The sequence below is a fragment of the Cupressus sempervirens genome, chromosome 7, assembly GCF_028749045.1.
Source record: "Cupressus sempervirens isolate cs-2001-9-10 chromosome 7, ASM2874904v1, whole genome shotgun sequence".
Classification (NCBI taxonomy): Eukaryota; Viridiplantae; Streptophyta; class Pinopsida; order Cupressales; family Cupressaceae; genus Cupressus; species Cupressus sempervirens.
The window spans coordinates 589042399-589059706 of record NC_143124.1 but is presented as its reverse complement, the minus strand read 5'-3'; positions in this window follow the sequence as shown (position 1 = coordinate 589059706).

Sequence of the window (17308 nt, the reverse complement as noted above, 5' to 3'; positions counted from 1 at the left end):
AATTGATCAATTTAACCATGGCTTTGGTCTATCCATCATCATCCCAGTCAATCTCCATTATCGTCACATTTCATCAAAGGATATTGTCGCACTTATTTAATCAAATTAGCCAATCATCTACTGATTTTCTCTAGAGGATTAAATAACCCATAATTTAATCCTATGTCATTTTATTAATTATTCTTCCTAACTAACATCCTCAATTAATTAATTTTATTAATTAATTGATTCATCATTCACAAACTTTGGGAATTTGCAATTTCCTAGTTCCATTTTCCACCATTAATTTCATTTTTTGCTAATTTCTATTTGTGTGGAATAATGGATTTTTTGTTCAAATATTCCACATAATATTGACATCATCATGACACATAGGCATAACACATCATGGATTCTCCATTTACACTTGGCTAAGATATGTCATAATCCATATATTGTTATTCCCTTGCACATATGTATGTTTGGCTTTCATTGTCATAGATTATTGGCTTTAAGTGGGTTTGAGGTGTCACATGACGTGTCATAGATTCTCTTCCATTTTTAGCCATGTTTGACTTCCAAGTGTCATAAAATCCTACATTTGGCATCTTGTGTCATGTGCATCATGGATTCTCAAAGGAATCTCTCACAAAGTGACATATCCAAGGTGACAAGTCCAATTCTCTCATCTTGTGTGTTGATTATAAATTGAGAATTCTTCCTCTCATTTCTAGTCCTTCAAGTCCTTCAAGTCCCTAGGTTCTAAGTCTTTAGTCTTTTTGGTCTGTCAAGCTTAAATCTCTTCTTCTAGTATTCTCATAGCATTATCATTGTCATAGGCTTTTGCTTCCTAATTGTGTGCACTATAAGCAATTGGAGCTTCATCACATGAAGAAGAAAGAAGGACATAAGAGCTACAAGTGAAAGAGGGAGTTTTAACTTTGTGTTCTTCCTTTTGTTTATTTGGCATTCATGGTAGACTAGAGGGTATCAATGTATGTTTATTGAATTTTTGTTTTGCTCATAGTATGTTAGATATTAGCCCATTTTTATAGTCCTACAATTGGATCAACAAGATCCTAGAAGTTTGATGGTTTTTCATGATACTTTGTATTGTTGTGGTCCTATTATACCCTTTGACCTCTTGATACATATAAAATAGTAATAAGAAATCCAATACACTATTTTATTGATTATCAATGTTAGCTACATTTCCTTATGCAACTAATCAACTAATTGGTCCATCTTCGACCTGCAACCTTTACCAAGTTTCTTAGGCATTCCCAAACTTCCCAATATCCTCCTATGATGCAATGAAACCTATATTTTTTGCACATCATGCCAAATTCTTATGCACATACCATTCCAACAAGGTTCACTTGATTACATATCCCTCGATGACTCACTGCATGAAATTTGAAGGTCTAACCAACTTACCCTAGGTCTCTCTCTTCAATCTCAACACCCACTCTTATTCCCAACTTTAGTTACCTTGTTCCTTGATCAAAACTCAAAACTCTAATCACAACTCATAACTGATAATACTCCTAAACATGTCTAAATTGATAAAATTATATCATTGCGCAAATGAGCTTTGAGTTATGACCCTTAGAAGATCACTTCCAAAATGTGCTTAGTACACCTTGGGGATGCTTTGGTGTGGGATGGTCGTGAATGTTCTAGGCTTTCTATGGTTAAAATTGTTAGAAAGTTATCTGATCAAAACAACTTTTATTAACCTTATTAAATTTGAAACATGTGATCAACATAAACAAAAACCATAAGAAGATAACCATACACAATAATACTAGATTTTGTTAGGTAGGGAAATCCTTGATCAAAGGGAAAACCCTAGTGGGGATGGTACCCACAAAATGATGTACTAATATATAAGTTCCTTGTAACAGGATGAAATCTATTAGTAGCCAATGAAATACATTCAGTACATTTTAGTCCCTATTAGGAGACATTGAATCCCTATAATTTAATGTAATATAATATATAATATGATATAATATAATATATCCTATAGACTATATATATTGAATATATATAATAATTTATAATTATAAGTGAATTATAAGACTATATAGTAATGTTTATTTATCTCATTTATAACAACCAAAGAGACATATAATTGACCTATAGAATTAAAATCACATGGGCCATGCATAGGATAATCTAGACCTCTCACTAAATTTGAATCCACACTATCCAATTCCACGTCTCTTATTTTCACAAGTTTGTTGGAACAGTAATGTATTGGATATTTCAGGTGCCCAATGTATCACGTACCCAATTAGGATTGGGAATCACCAAACCTACATGATCAACTCTAAAAATGTGATTTTGCAACGTTTATGTGGCTTCCAAACTTTGAGGAGGTACCTGCCAATTTTTAATCTTGCCAGTTTTCTAAAATGAAAAGGGTTTCTAGAAGATGTTATCAGCTTTCCAATGATATTGATGGAACCCAAATTTTGGCAAATTAGGGTTTCCATTGAAATATCCAAGTTTCATGTCTAATTACATAGTTTTGCAAAATGGTGATATATTTATTAGTTTAATATTTCAAAGGTGCACAAAATGATTAATGATGGGTAAATTGATAAGGTGAGATCTTTTTTAGAAGGTAAGTATTAATTTACCTTTTTAATTAAAGGTAAAAGGTATTTCATGCCTATGAATGTTAAATTCTCATCTTGTTATTTTATTTTTACCTTTTGCATAAATGATATATTAAAGCAATACTTTAAAAGGAATTTATGTTAAAGGCCATTATTTATTTTCATATTTAATATTTTAAAGGTCTATATTGAAATAATATTTATATATAAGGACCCTAATTATACATATTTAATTTGTGTAGGAATTATGGAAAATCATAAAACACAAATCACATTGATTGCCTAATTAATCTTTTCCCTTTTTTGAAAGTAAATTGAAAAGGTAAATGGTTTTTAGCAAAAAAGGATGAGGAAAGGGAGTTGAACACTCAACCTCTTGACCCTATCCTAATTACCCTCTACCCTTACTAATTGTTCCATTTTATTCTTCAAGGATGGTAGTTAGGAAAGAAAGTTATATTTGTAAATATTTTTAAAGGGATAATTAATCTTTCTTTATCACGCATTTTTCCTACCTTTTATTTAAATATATTCTTTCTAAGGAAATATGTTGATAAATGTTTTCAGAAATGATGTTTAAAGTCTTATTTTTGTCCCTAGATATTTAATATAAATTATTTCTATTTCATACTTCATGTTAAGGAAAAAAAAAATTAATAATATTTTATGTTCCTTGAAATGAAATATTTGTAGAAATATTTTATTGGCATAGAAATAAAATGTAAAAAAATTAGGGCATTCATTAAAATGGCTAATTACTTTGTCAACTTTGAATGCCTTAATACTCTTTGGATATTATTTCATTGACCTAATATTTACATACGGGAGAGAGCTTTTGGAGAAGCTAAATGAAATGTGAAAACCCTAAATTGTGTACTTTATTAATTTTCTCATTAAGTTATTTTTTGTGTGCAGGGCTTCTTTATTGAAACATATTAAAAGCACCTATCAAGAAGGAAAAATCGAATGAAAGTTTAATGAAATATACAAATCATTCTTGACATTAGAAGAATCATTATGGAAATGAAATAATTATCAAGGAATCACTCCAAATTAAAAGTGCAACCTTCTAGGAAGATGGCAATAAATGATTCAAGATTAATTATTTTTGTCAAGCTTTTGTATTGTAATAAAGATTTTTAGGGAAGAGTCATGATGATCCAAAGCTTGTTTGCATCCTTTGGATTTTTATAAAGGATACCAAGATCATCATATTTAAGGAGAGACATTAAAGATCATATTTTAAACTACTGTCAATTGAAAGGGGATTCTTTTGATCATGGATCATGTTGTTAACCGTATGCACCAGCAACACAAACTTTTATGGTGAACAATTTTGAAAGCAATACAAAGATCTGATATGCTCATTTGTTTTTTTGGTGATATCTTTCTTCTCTCAAGTACTATGTTCCTTTGATTAAACTAAAATGTTTACTTTGATTGATAGTCCCATTTATTGAATCTTAGTGAGTTACATTTAAATACTTGTTGAATAGGAATCTTGTATTGATTGTTCAATCTTAATTGTTATCTTATTGGTCTCTTGAGGAAAGTTAAAATCAATAGGACTTAATATTGAAATTAAGCTAGTTTTGAGTGATGCATACTTCATCAAAAAATAGCAATTCATCTTAGAGGGATTTTTTGATTGTCTCTTAGGGTTACATTAACATTTTAAGAGATTGATAGAAATACAATAAATACTCCATTGGTTAAGGCATTATTCTATTGATTGCTGGTTGAGTTTTCATGCTGATTGCAAAAAGGACACAAATCCAGATGATGAAGATCTCTAATCATTGTGTTGCTCTTAGAAGGTTTTTGACTACTGAGTGTCTATACACTTAATTCATTTACTTAGTTCATGCTAAAGAAGTAACATATGTCGAGCACAACATATAAGTTAGAGCATGCTGAGTAAATAGTGAGTGTCGAGTCACTCATATGCCAAGTCACTCGAGTGTTGAGAAAACAATATGTGCCGAGTGATTCAAGAGCTGAGCAAGTAGTGCATGTTGAGTGATTCAAATGCTGAGTGGCAGTATTGAAGTTAGTTGATGCCAAGCATTAGGGACTTTAGATGTCGAGTAACACAATTTTGTCATAGTTGTTTGTATTGACACAAACTACTATGTAAATTATTTTTGAGCCAACTCAAAGATTGAATTATGATATTTTGGTGGTAAGGACAAACCTTAAGTTGGAATACCTATGTATTAAATACACTCAATTAGGTAAAGGGAAGGTTTAAGTGAAAATATGGATAAATCACAACCGTTAATTCATACCTAACCCTAAGTCACCTAGATATTCTTAAAGAGGACAAACCCTAATTTTCTTATGAGAGTGGAAGGGAATGAATGAAGGATCAAGGAGATTTTTCCATGTGCAAACCAAGGCATTCATGGTGACCAAGGTATTATGATCTGAATTGTATTGTAGAATTAGATAAAGGAGAATAGAGGAAGGAAAAAGTGAACAACAGAGAGTCATTTGATCAAGAAGGATCAAGTATACAATAGAATAGAGGTGATCTATAATCAAGCATCAAAGTGTTAATCATAGGATCAATGTTGAGAAATTCTAACAAGTGAATCAGTTAAATCTCTTAATAATGTAGTCCTAACATGCTATATTGAAATCGTCTAACAAGGTGCTTACTTAATTTTGAGTTGAAGTCCTTTAATCAGGCACATATACAACAGGGTGTTGAAACCCTTTAAAAGGATGAGACCTAATAGTATTTGTAAGCCTTTAATAGGGTGGACCTTTCATGGGGTAGATCATGGTTCATGATCAAATATTGTAACCTTAATTAGATAAACTTTATTACTGCAGTAGTGAATATTTGTGGGTATCATCCCCACCCTAGTTTTACCTTCTCATTGGAGGGTTTCTAGGTAATCATATCTTGTATCATAAATGTGTGAATGCTTACTTGTTTACATTCTTTAAATGAATATGATTTACATGGTATTTTAGTTTACTTATTGAATGTATGAGATGGATGTGTGGTGAATATTTTATGGGTCAAAGTTTAAAAGCATTGATTCACCCCCCCACCTTCTCAAAGTTTACCTTTCCTATTGTAATTCCAAAAATAAGTTTAGAGCATAGTTATCTAAAAGTAAAGCTTTGCATCTTTGAGGAAAGATATTGGAAATGGAAGTCTACAAGTTTAGAAAGATTATTGAGAACCAAGAGATTGAAATACATCTCATTCTACATCAATTGAATGAAATAAGAGAATATCTAAAGAAATCATTAAGTAGAAGAAAGGGAATTGCTATTGAGGAGAATGACACAAAATACCAAGAGATGGACACTACTAAGGCATTTTCAAATGGAAACTCCAATGAATATGATGTAGCAGTTGCAGATCTAATAGAAAAGAGTAGAACCCTAGCTAAAGAGATCAAAAATCTTAAGACAAAACAAGAATCACAAGTCATATTACTATGTGAGGTGACCAAATAGAAAAAGAAAGCTATGGAAGACAAAGTCATGATTGAAGATGAAAAAAGAGTTTTAACTAGTAGACTATAGGAGAAATCATCAGAGGTAACTAGGATTGCTAACATGCAATTAGAAACATTAAGTCAAATGATGAATGCAAACCATGAATTGAATACCAAGGACATTGAAATAACAACACTAAAGCTGCAAAATGAATAGTTGAGCAATGACCTGAAAAGGGAAAAAGAGTTTTCTAAAAGTTTCAATAAACCAAATGAAGCTATCAAGTACTTTGAACAATTGATGAGATCTCCTAGATCTAAAAATGATACATTTGGACTAGGATACACAAGTACCAAAGAAGGAGAATCATCCAAAAGTGTTGAAGAAAGAAGTAACAAAGGTAAGAACTCAAAATCTACTTGTCATAATTGTGGTAAGAAAGGACATACTACTAATGTGTGAAGGAGCAAGATTGCAAATCAGAATGTTAAGTAGAAGAGCATGGGTCATTACCATAAGTGCAACAAACAAAGTCATTAGAAACATAAATGTAGAACTAAGACCATGCACATTCAAATATTTGAAGAATATTATTATAGATATCAAAAGTATGGAAATAGAGATTTTGAATGCAAATCCAAACCCATGTGGTCATCAAACAAGCAAACAAAGGTAAAGAACAATGGAAAATTTTATAATTGGGATTATAATACAATGTATAGTTGTCACTACTATCAAGAGTATGGACATGTTCATGAGAACTATATTAGAACACACTTTAGAAGTGATTACAAAAGGTGGTTGAGTCAAACTACATGTTTTAGCTATTTGAAGATTGGTTACATCAGCCGATATTGTCCAACAAGGTCAAAGGACCTAGTTGTGAGTTCAACAAAGGTAAAGGCAAGGCAAATCTTGAAAATGTTAGAGATGAGATGAACAAGACATGGAAGAGAAAGGAGGATTGTAGCACATCAAGTGTAGATGGGATCACTTCACCCAATGGGTCAGGTGATCACAGCTCATCAAACTAAGTAATCAAGAGGTATGTGGGACTAATATCTAAAAATTTATACCATACATCAATTCCAAAGGATATAATTCTAAAAATATTACAAATGTATGAATAAAGATGCAAAGAGTTATTAGAAATCAAAAAAAAAATCTTTAAATTTTTGTCATCTTTTTCATGTTACTACCAAGCATGAAAAGTATCTTATGGTTGTCAAGTAAAATATTAGTGGATGTCGAGCTAATGAAATTGGTTCGTTAAGGCTGAGCTCATAATGGTTGTCAAGTGAATGGAAAGACATGTGGATGTTGAGTGAGCCAAAAATTAGTTGATGTCGAGATTACAACTATGTAAGCACTTAGCATTAATTACAGTGTTTTATAAGGGTTATTTGATCGATTTTTTCTCATTTAACATCATTTGAATTTGAGAAAGAAGATGAGGAGCTAAAGGTAATCTAGAGAATACCATCTAAAGCATTTGTGGGAGATTTGAATGGTTGTTTGACACTATTTCAACAGGATTTGTAAGGTATTTACTATGTGCCAAGTTACACAGTTTCAAATTTTGCAAACCCTAGATTTATGTGATGGCATCTAGTTCTTTGAAAGTGAAAGGTGTAGAGGGAAAAGAGGTTTTAAATATTTATTTAATCAGTAATGAGATAAAATAACCTATTTTCAAGGTTATTCTAGATATAGTGTATAAATAGGATTCATATGTTGTCTATGATACCACCATGAATCTTAATGATACAAGATGTGAGGAATTGGTATATCTGCAAGATTGGTAGCATTGAAGATTATGTGAAAATGGAACATTAAAGGAAGAATACAACATTGTTGAGAAGAAAGGGTTAACTTAGGCCCTAGATTTTCTTAATACCTCCAAAATTGAGTGGATAAGGATTGTCTTAAGTAGAATTCATGACAACTTAGTATGGTTAGATAATGGGCCGGTTAAAATCAACAAGAAAATTATTCATAGGGTAACAGGGTATCCAACCCTAGATTAGCCAAAGATTATGAGAAGTGAGTCAAAAGAAGTCATTGAAAAGAACACAGGGGTTGTATGGAACAAAAGGGGAATGACCATTGACACTATCACAAATTCCCTAATAGCTTTTGTAGTGAGGGTAATTGCACACAAGTTTTATCAATCAAGAAAATTAAACAGTTTACTTTGCATTGTAGTGGACATGGGCTACAAGATTGTGAAGAAATGTCATACATATGATCTTGCAGAGTTGTAGTTGCAGAAATTGATTGAAAACCTAGGAGCAATAAGGAAAAGAAAGAGTGCTCAGTGTAAATTTGGATCTATTCTAGTATGTATTTTCTTCTATGTGCAGAATACATTTCCTACTTTTGGCAAGGTTGCATGGAAGACAAATAGATCAAGTGTAGTATAGATAGGAGAATTCATTGAACAATTAGGCAATAACTTTGAGTTAGTAATGATTAGTTATTTTGAAGATTTCAAATAATCTATGAAGAAGAGATAAAGGATACTAGTCTCACTAGTGGAGAAACATTATGATGATGTTTGCTTTCTAGTTGACACTAATCATACATATGTTCAAGCAAAAATTCCTAGAGTGAGATGGCTAAGGCCATTATGGCATGAGATAAATGTTGACGAGGCCTCTACAAAAATCATAACATTACTTACAAAAGAAGTGGACAAAGAAACCAAAGCATTTGGTAACTATGAATTGGCAAAATCAAAAATCACTATGGAGTTGAAGACTGCCTCTGTAATCAGAAAGAAGAACAAATTGGTGAAGAAACTAAAAGAAAAATTTGGTGAAGGAGCCAAGGAAGAGGAAGAAAAAGAAGAAGAAGAAACACAGGCTCAAACACCACTGGCATTGACACAAGGTCAAAAAGAGGATCAGCAAGAGGAGGAGATAGAAGTTGCAAAAGGTTTCGAGGGAGAAGAAGCTAAGGAAGAACCTACTCCTATTGAAAAGAAGAAAAGAAAGGAAAAGACACCTACAGTGACAAAACCAAAGAAGGTTGTAAAACTAAGTCAGCCCAAACCAACAACACCAACCACAAGGGCAAGTACAAGAGTCACTACACAAAAGGCTAAAGAGGTAGCTAAGCCTAAAGAGCAAGAAGGTGGACCATAGAAAAGACAAAGAAGAAAGTATGTTTCTCAAGCTAAATCTGATGAGGAGAGGATTGAATCTGATGACAACAGCCAATTCCAAGTTGTGAGTCACAATCCATCCTCAGACCTAGATAATTTATGTGAGAATCTAAGAAATAATGTTGATTTGTCAGGTTTCTCTCACATTGAATTTGATAACCTTGGAAAGATTGAGAAAAATCAAGTAGAGGAGGCAATATATGCCATGATGGCTACTTTTAAGAAGGCTTCTCTAGAAATTGCCAACTCCGTACCTAAGAGTTTATATGAAAGAGTTGAGAAAAAATGGCACTATTATTTAGATACGAAGAAGAAAATTAGGGAGACATCCCTCGTTCAAGTTATGCCAGAACTCAACAAAGTTGAAATGTCTAAAGCCATAAAGAAATATGCTATGAGATTTGTACCTAAGTATAGGGCATTCAACATAACAATGAAGAAGGCACAATTAAGGGAGGCACTAATATGAATATTGATGATCATGCAACAACTAAGGAAGAGAAACAACCAAAACAAAATGTACAAGATACACAAATGTTGAGTGCCACCCCTCCACAGGTAATAAGTGTAAGTACTAAAACTGTTACTAAAAAGGATGTTTCTAATCCTACTGCTCAAAACATTAATCCCTTAACAGAAGAAGATTTGAAAAGGATACTTGACAATTCCACACTATAGGCCAAATCGTGTGACAACCCTATATTGGTAAGTGTTGATGAAATTCAAAAGTCAGAGTCTATGACTACAAGGGAGGGAAAACATAAGAAACAACTACATTCACTCCTCAAGTTGCAGGTGTACAACCTTCACCACACTTAGTTGTATATCAAAGGAAGGAGACAATAGGATGCACTATTAGTACACCCATGGAAAGCACTCTAGTCTCAAAAAATGTTCAAGAACCTAAAAAAGACAATGATGAGATAGTTGCAAAAGATAAGATAGAAACACTAGTCAATAATGGGACACCAAGTCAAATAGTTTAGGTAGATGTACCTACACCTCCAGCACACATTCAAGGTGTAATTGAAGTCAAATAGGTAGAAAAGGACATATTTGACACCCAAGTCGAAGGAGCTAGTAGCAATTCAAGCACTAGTGACATTACTAGAATTAGGAACTCCTTCTAGTCAAACTCTTTAGAGGACGAGCACAAATGCCACACCATTGCAATTCTCAGTGCTAAGTCCTAGTTCATCTAAGGTAGAAGAGGTAATAACTTATTGAGATGTTAGCCTAGATGAGGAAATTGTATTGCTTGAGTTTGACTATGCTATAATAACAATTGAGCAGATGGATATACTTCAAGAGGCTCTAGCAAGAAAGAAACATCAAGAATTTCTTAGAAGGGATCATAGGTAGAAGCAAGCTTTGATTGAGATCAAATACATTTTCTTAGATGCATTTAATTTGCATACTCCAGATGAAACAAAGCCAATCATTAAACAATTGACCAACATAGTGGAAAGAGTAAGTAATATAGACCTGGATACTAATGCCAAATTATTAGAATGGTCTGAGAAGAAGTTTTAAAATAAAGTAAATGAGAAGATATCTGGTGATATAGCACTAACACAAGTTGCATTGGCAACTAAGATAGAAAGTCTGAAGAAGGTACTAGAGAACATTTTCTCTCTATACACCATATTGTGTAATCCTACACTCTTCAAGGAATCACATCTTGAGCTTGGAAAGTCAAATGCAGTCATCTAGAGCTAAATTTTCCATGACTCCTACTCAAAGTGAGAAACACTTTAGGACCCTTTTGTAATCCTAAAGTCAGTAAGCAACACTATAAGCAAATGAAGCCAACATTAGGGCTAAATTGATCAACACCTAACCTACACTGACTCCTCACATGGAGATTCTACACAAGGAGCTAGGTTATATAGAAACTCTTATGAACAAAGACCCCAATATTTCTACATTAGATGGCCTAGTACACCTTACTGCCAAGCTGACCATTCAAATTAAGTCTTTGAAGGTTGTATGTGATAATTGGGATGCAAATCTTAAAATAATACTTGACGTCCATAAATATTTTTGGGACAAATACACTATAAGTGTATAACCCATTGACATCATTGTCAAAGAGGGGGAGTAAGAGCTATGGGGGAGAAAGAATGGGAGGGTAAGAGAAAAGGGGGAGTAAGAGAAAAAAGCAGAAAATAGTAAGAATAATATTAGTTGAGAAGAGTATCAGTTGAGGCAAATCTACTCAACAGGAGAAAGATTTTGATACAGAATATAGTAAAAAACATATGAAACAACTTAGGGGGAGTTATAAGATTTTGAGGTATAAGTCATGTTGCAAAATTTTGATATTTTGACATTTTGTATAGAAGCTAAATAGTCATTTTTGTTATGCTTGTAAGAATAAGAGTATTAATGTATGCTCAAGTGTTTTTGACATTCATGTCAAAGGGGGAGATTGTTGCTCTTAGAATGGTTTTGAATAGTGAGTGTCTATACACTTAAGTCATTTACTTAGTTCATATCGAACAAGTAACATATGACGAGCACAACATATAAGTTAGAGCATGCTAAGTAAATAGTGAGTGCCGAGTAGACAATATGTGTCAAGTGATTTAGGAGCTAAGTAAGCAGTGCATGCTGAGTCATTCAAATGCCTAGTGATAGTATTGAAGTCAGTTGATGTTGAGCATCAGGGACTTTAGATGCCGAGTAACACAACTTTTTCATAGTTGTTTGTATTAGCACAAACTACTATGCAAACCATTTTTGAGATGACTTAAATCTTGAATTATGATATTTTGGTGATAAGGAAAAATATTAAGTTGGAATCCCTATGTATTACATGCACCCAATCAAGTAAAGGGAAGGTTTAAGCAGCAATATGGATGAATCATAGCTATTGATTCATACCTAACCCTAAGTCACCTAGGTCTTCTTAAGGAGGAAAAACCATAAACTTCTTATGAGAGTGGAAGGGAATGAATGAATGATCAAGGAGAGTTTTGCATGCACAAACTAGGACATTCATGGTGACCAAGGTATTATGATCTGAATTTTATTGCAAAATCAATTAAAGGAGAATAGATGAAGGAAATAGTGAACATCAAAGAGTCATTTGATCAAGAAGGATCAAGTACACAACATAATAGAGGTGATCTATCATCAAGCATCAGAGTGCTAATCATAGGATCAATGCTAAGACATTCTAATAGGTGAATCAGTTAAATCTCTTAATAGAGTAGTCTTAATAGGTTGTATTGAAATTCTCTAACAAGTTGCTTACTTAATTGTGAGTGAAAGTCCTTTAATCAGGCACACTTCTAACAAGGTGTTGAAATCATTTAATAGGGTGAGACCTAATAGTATATGTAAACCTTTAATAGGGTAGACATTTCACAGGGTAGATCATGGTTCATGGTCAAACATTGTAACCTTCATTGGATACACTTTATTACTGTAGTAGTGAAGATTTTTGGGTCTCATCCCCACCCCAATTTTACCTTCTCATTAGAGGGTTTTTGGGTAATCATATCTTATGTCATATATGTGTGAATGCTTACTTGTTTTCATGCTTTAGATGTATATGCTTTACATGGTATTTTAGTTTACTTATTGAATTTATGAGATGGATGTGTGGTGAATATTTTATGGGTCAAACTTTAAAAGCACTGATTCACACCCCCCTCGCCCCTCAAATTTTACCTTTCTTATTGTAATTCTAGCATATTGTACATCATATAAATATATTAATACACCTACAAACTTTTACCAACTATTTAATATTTTATCAACACCCAAAATCCCACAAGTTATCTGCTCAAAGCCTCTAGGGTGTGAGGTATAGGCCTACTAGTCTTGGTTCTACCGAGCTATAATTGTAGAGGTTCGCATCCTATCTGGGTGGGACCTATCAATTGGAAAATTGCTACTAGGAATTCCCATAATTGTATCATCATTCCATAGGAAACCTAGTCTATCAATTTGGGCACCAATAGATATAATTGCTATCAAAATATGAGTTCGATAAGTAATGATTACTTTTCTTCAAACGAAAATACCTTTAAAGTGTTGATTGACATACTGATTAAAAAATAGTTATAACTTTCAAACTATAAAACATTTTTGAAATTAAAAAGATGTGTCACATTCTATACTTCACCTACTACAATGAAAAATTAAAAAATTAGTAATTTTTTGAATCAATTAAGGTTATTAGACATGATCCTTTTTATATTGAAATCATTTACAAACCTTGTGCTTGTTCAAGCAACAACATGATAACAAACTTATTCAAGCTCCTTTCGAACAACCACACTAGAAACAACATTTGGAAGACCAAGAGTCACAACTTAGCATCCACCTTTTTACAATGAGTCAAATACAACCAATAGAAGACCAAGAGTCACAACTTAGAATTCCACAAAGATGTCCCTCTTGGGATTTGAACCAAGGTTTCCATAATTAGAACTCATTGCTTCAACAAGGCTAAACCCCTTGGACTTGGGAGCCTTTTTTTTAAAAAGTTTTAGTAAAAAATTCATAATTAATTATCTTCTTGGAATAATAATACCCAAAAATATGTGTCACATCCAAGCGTGACACTACTTCTTATATCTAGAATCTTATAAAAAACCATTATTATTTGACTGTGATTAAGGTGGTTAGACATAGACCTACTTTTTATTTTTGTCCTAAAATTTTTGTACTACTACTTTAAAAAATAGATTCTTGACTGATCAAATTACATTATTTTTAGATAAGGCCTAATAGCTTAGAAACTACATTCAATGTCTTATAGATTCTAATCGTACAACTTTTTAATATAAATTTTATAACTAGTTCAAAATTGCACGTCAAGTTCTTATAAATTTGATTACTTATTTTTACACTGTCACTTAAGGGTATAGTTTGGCACACCGTGATCATGTACATACACATTGGCACAATTAATTTGTGAGGCATGCTAGTAGATCCCATTGCTATGGTCACCATGACTCTTAGCCTCCACCTTCTAGGAATACTGTTAGTTATAGAGGGTGGGATTGACCCTCCTAACCATTCTCTACTTTTTCTTGTGGGTTGGGAGGTCTTCAAGATTGATTTGACTCAAGAACAAAAATTTTCCTATACTTAGCTATTCATTTGCCCCATTTGCAACCTCTAGTCAATCCTCTTGAAGAATAAGGAGGTGCTCTCATTAGCTAGGATATGATTGATAAGGGTGTCCTTAGAATTCTTTTGGAAAACCCAAATGATAAAGATCCTCCTCGATCTAATTTTGCTTTAACTATGTAGGCATTGTTGAACTCTAAATTATTTAGAATTTGTTGGGCTTGACTCTTTTAATATACTTTCACCTCTATTTTAAACTTAGTCTATTTAGACTTTGTGGATTTCCTTTTTTCCACCCTCCTTTTTTGAACTATCCTTTAATTTATAAAATTAAATGTAAAATATTCATAATTTTACACATTTTTTGAGCTAAGATGACATTTAGTTAGTCACATTTTATAATGAATAGGAGACTACTTAAAGATACCAATCATTTATTTATTTAACCAAGATAGAGGATAAGACAACAATCATGAAGAGGCAAGAACCTACAACACAACAAAAAATTGTGAGCCTCTTATCGGAGAGACCTTGGGTTTGACTCTACACAATCTTAATAAATAATAATAAATTACATAATAATAATGAATCTTGGCTTTGGCCTCTTACCGATAAAAAAAGAAGAAGACAACAATCATGAAGAATAGGGGACTACTTAAAGATACCCAAATCTACCTAGGTGAAGATTTGACAATCAACCAAAAAGGTGACAGAAGAAAGGAATGGGAGAAAGTAAAATTATCAAGGGCAATAGGCAAATGGGCTTGGAGGAGAAATGGTAGAGCATAATTTTTTGATAAACCAACAACCCAACAAAAGGAATCTAGGTCCCCACAAGAGCATATAAATATGGTGAGTTGGAATTGTAGAGGTTACTCATGGAGAAGAGGACCAAGGCTAGGGCCCATAGCCGAAGGGAAAGACATTATATGCCTTATAGAAACACACAAACATGAAGGGTGTAGAATTCCAAAATTTGAAGGGTACAATAAAGTATCTGCATGGAATGAAGAACCAGAAAAATGCAAAGGGCATGGAGGGATTACTATTTTGATAAAAGACACATGGAGTAAAAACATCAAAGTGGAGAAAGAAGACCCAAATAAACAATTCATCATATGGCTAAAGATTGAGGATGGAGAGGAGATTACATGGATGACTACATGCCATTTCGTGCCTAATACTCCAAGTTCTACAAAAGGAGAAATCTTGACAATGAAGATCCATTTGCTACACTAATAAGAGATATTCTCTCTTATAGTTCTACAAGGGACACTATCCTAATGGGAGACTTTAATGCTAGGATACTGAACAACCAATCTATTCAACTGAGCAATAACTTAACGGAGGACATCAATCCTTTGTGGCTAAGAGAAGTGAAGGACAAAAATAGTAAGAGAATCTCATAGGATAAGAAAGGTGGCATATCCCAATTTGGAGTGGCGTTATTGGGGCTTTATAGTCTTCATGGGTTGGTTATCTACAATGGCATGCAATGATGGCCAAAATCAAACAGAATCACATGTAAAAATTACAATATGTAATGGCATGCAACAATAGCCAAAAACAAATAGAATCACATGTAAAACTTACAATGGACAAAATGTAGTAGACTACATGATATGCTCTCATTTATCTATTGCCAAAATATCATACTTCGGGATCAAGCACTGCCCTACAAAGCTAAATTCAAACCATATGCCTCTCTATATTAAGTAGAATATTAGAGTTAATAGACCACACAACATTCAACACCAGGAAGACAACACAAAAGGTCACAAAGATGAAAAAATACTTATAAACTATGAGAATAAGGAGATATTTTGTGCCGCTCTAGAACAACAGATTCAAATGACACATAACAACACAAATTCTAAGGGGGACAATAATAAGGAAGAGTATATATCAGTAGTAGCTCAGTTATTCCTCTAATCCAAAAAGCTCTAAAGGGTTATAAGAGAACAAGAGCAAGGAAAAACTTATCAAACACGTTCCCATCTAATCCATGGTATGACGAAGAATGTAAGGCTTCCAAAAGAGGTCTTAAAGGGAAAAAAATAAAAGAAAGCAAAAGTAAAGGAGTACAAACAACTGATCAAATCAAAAAAAGATGAATATGTGACAAATTGAAGGAAGGAGTTAATTAAGTTAGGAAAACTTAATTTTTGGAGAGAGTTACAATAGGTTAGAAAACATGTTAAAAATAAAATTATGGATTCTCAATGGCTAGAATACACAAAATTGTTATATGAGAGACCAAAAGGAGAGACACTCTTCCTATAATCAACAACTCAATTGCGTTGGAAATATAAGAGGAGTAACTAAGAGAGGAGGGTTGAATCAGTTACTACTAAAATAAATCCCAGATTCCTTAGATGTTAGTACAAAAATGCAAATTGAAAATTGAATACTGTTGAAGCTCGGTAAACACACATAAAAAGTTGTAACTCAATAATAATTGAATTAGCTTAGTAAATTCTTAATATATAAACTTTTAGATGTTGTTTGAGATTACCATTACTTTAACTAAGTTGAAAACATATAAAATTAAATAACATGAACACGTTTGACACTAGGATTTAATGTGGAAACCCAATTTGGGAAAAATCACCAATTGCAGCTAGTTACTATTTTAACTCTACTAAAGTGAGCCCTGTTAGGAGCCAACCTTGTTAAAGGTTGAAAAACACACTGTTAGGTGTGACCCTATTAGAGGATTTAATCACCTTGTTAGGAGTGGCCTTGTTAGAGGTTTTGAGACAATTCAATAGAACTGCCACTTTGTTAGAAGATTTACAAATAGCTATTAAGCCAACTCTGTAAAGACATTTAGATCACTACTAAAATGGTTAGAGAGTAAAAATGAAATGACCTTATTTGAATGCAACTAATTTTTTGATTACAGATCTCTATTCTAGCTTGTACTTGATCCTTCTTGATTGAATATAGCTTTGCTACTTCACAAAGATATTCTGCTTATCCTTCAAAT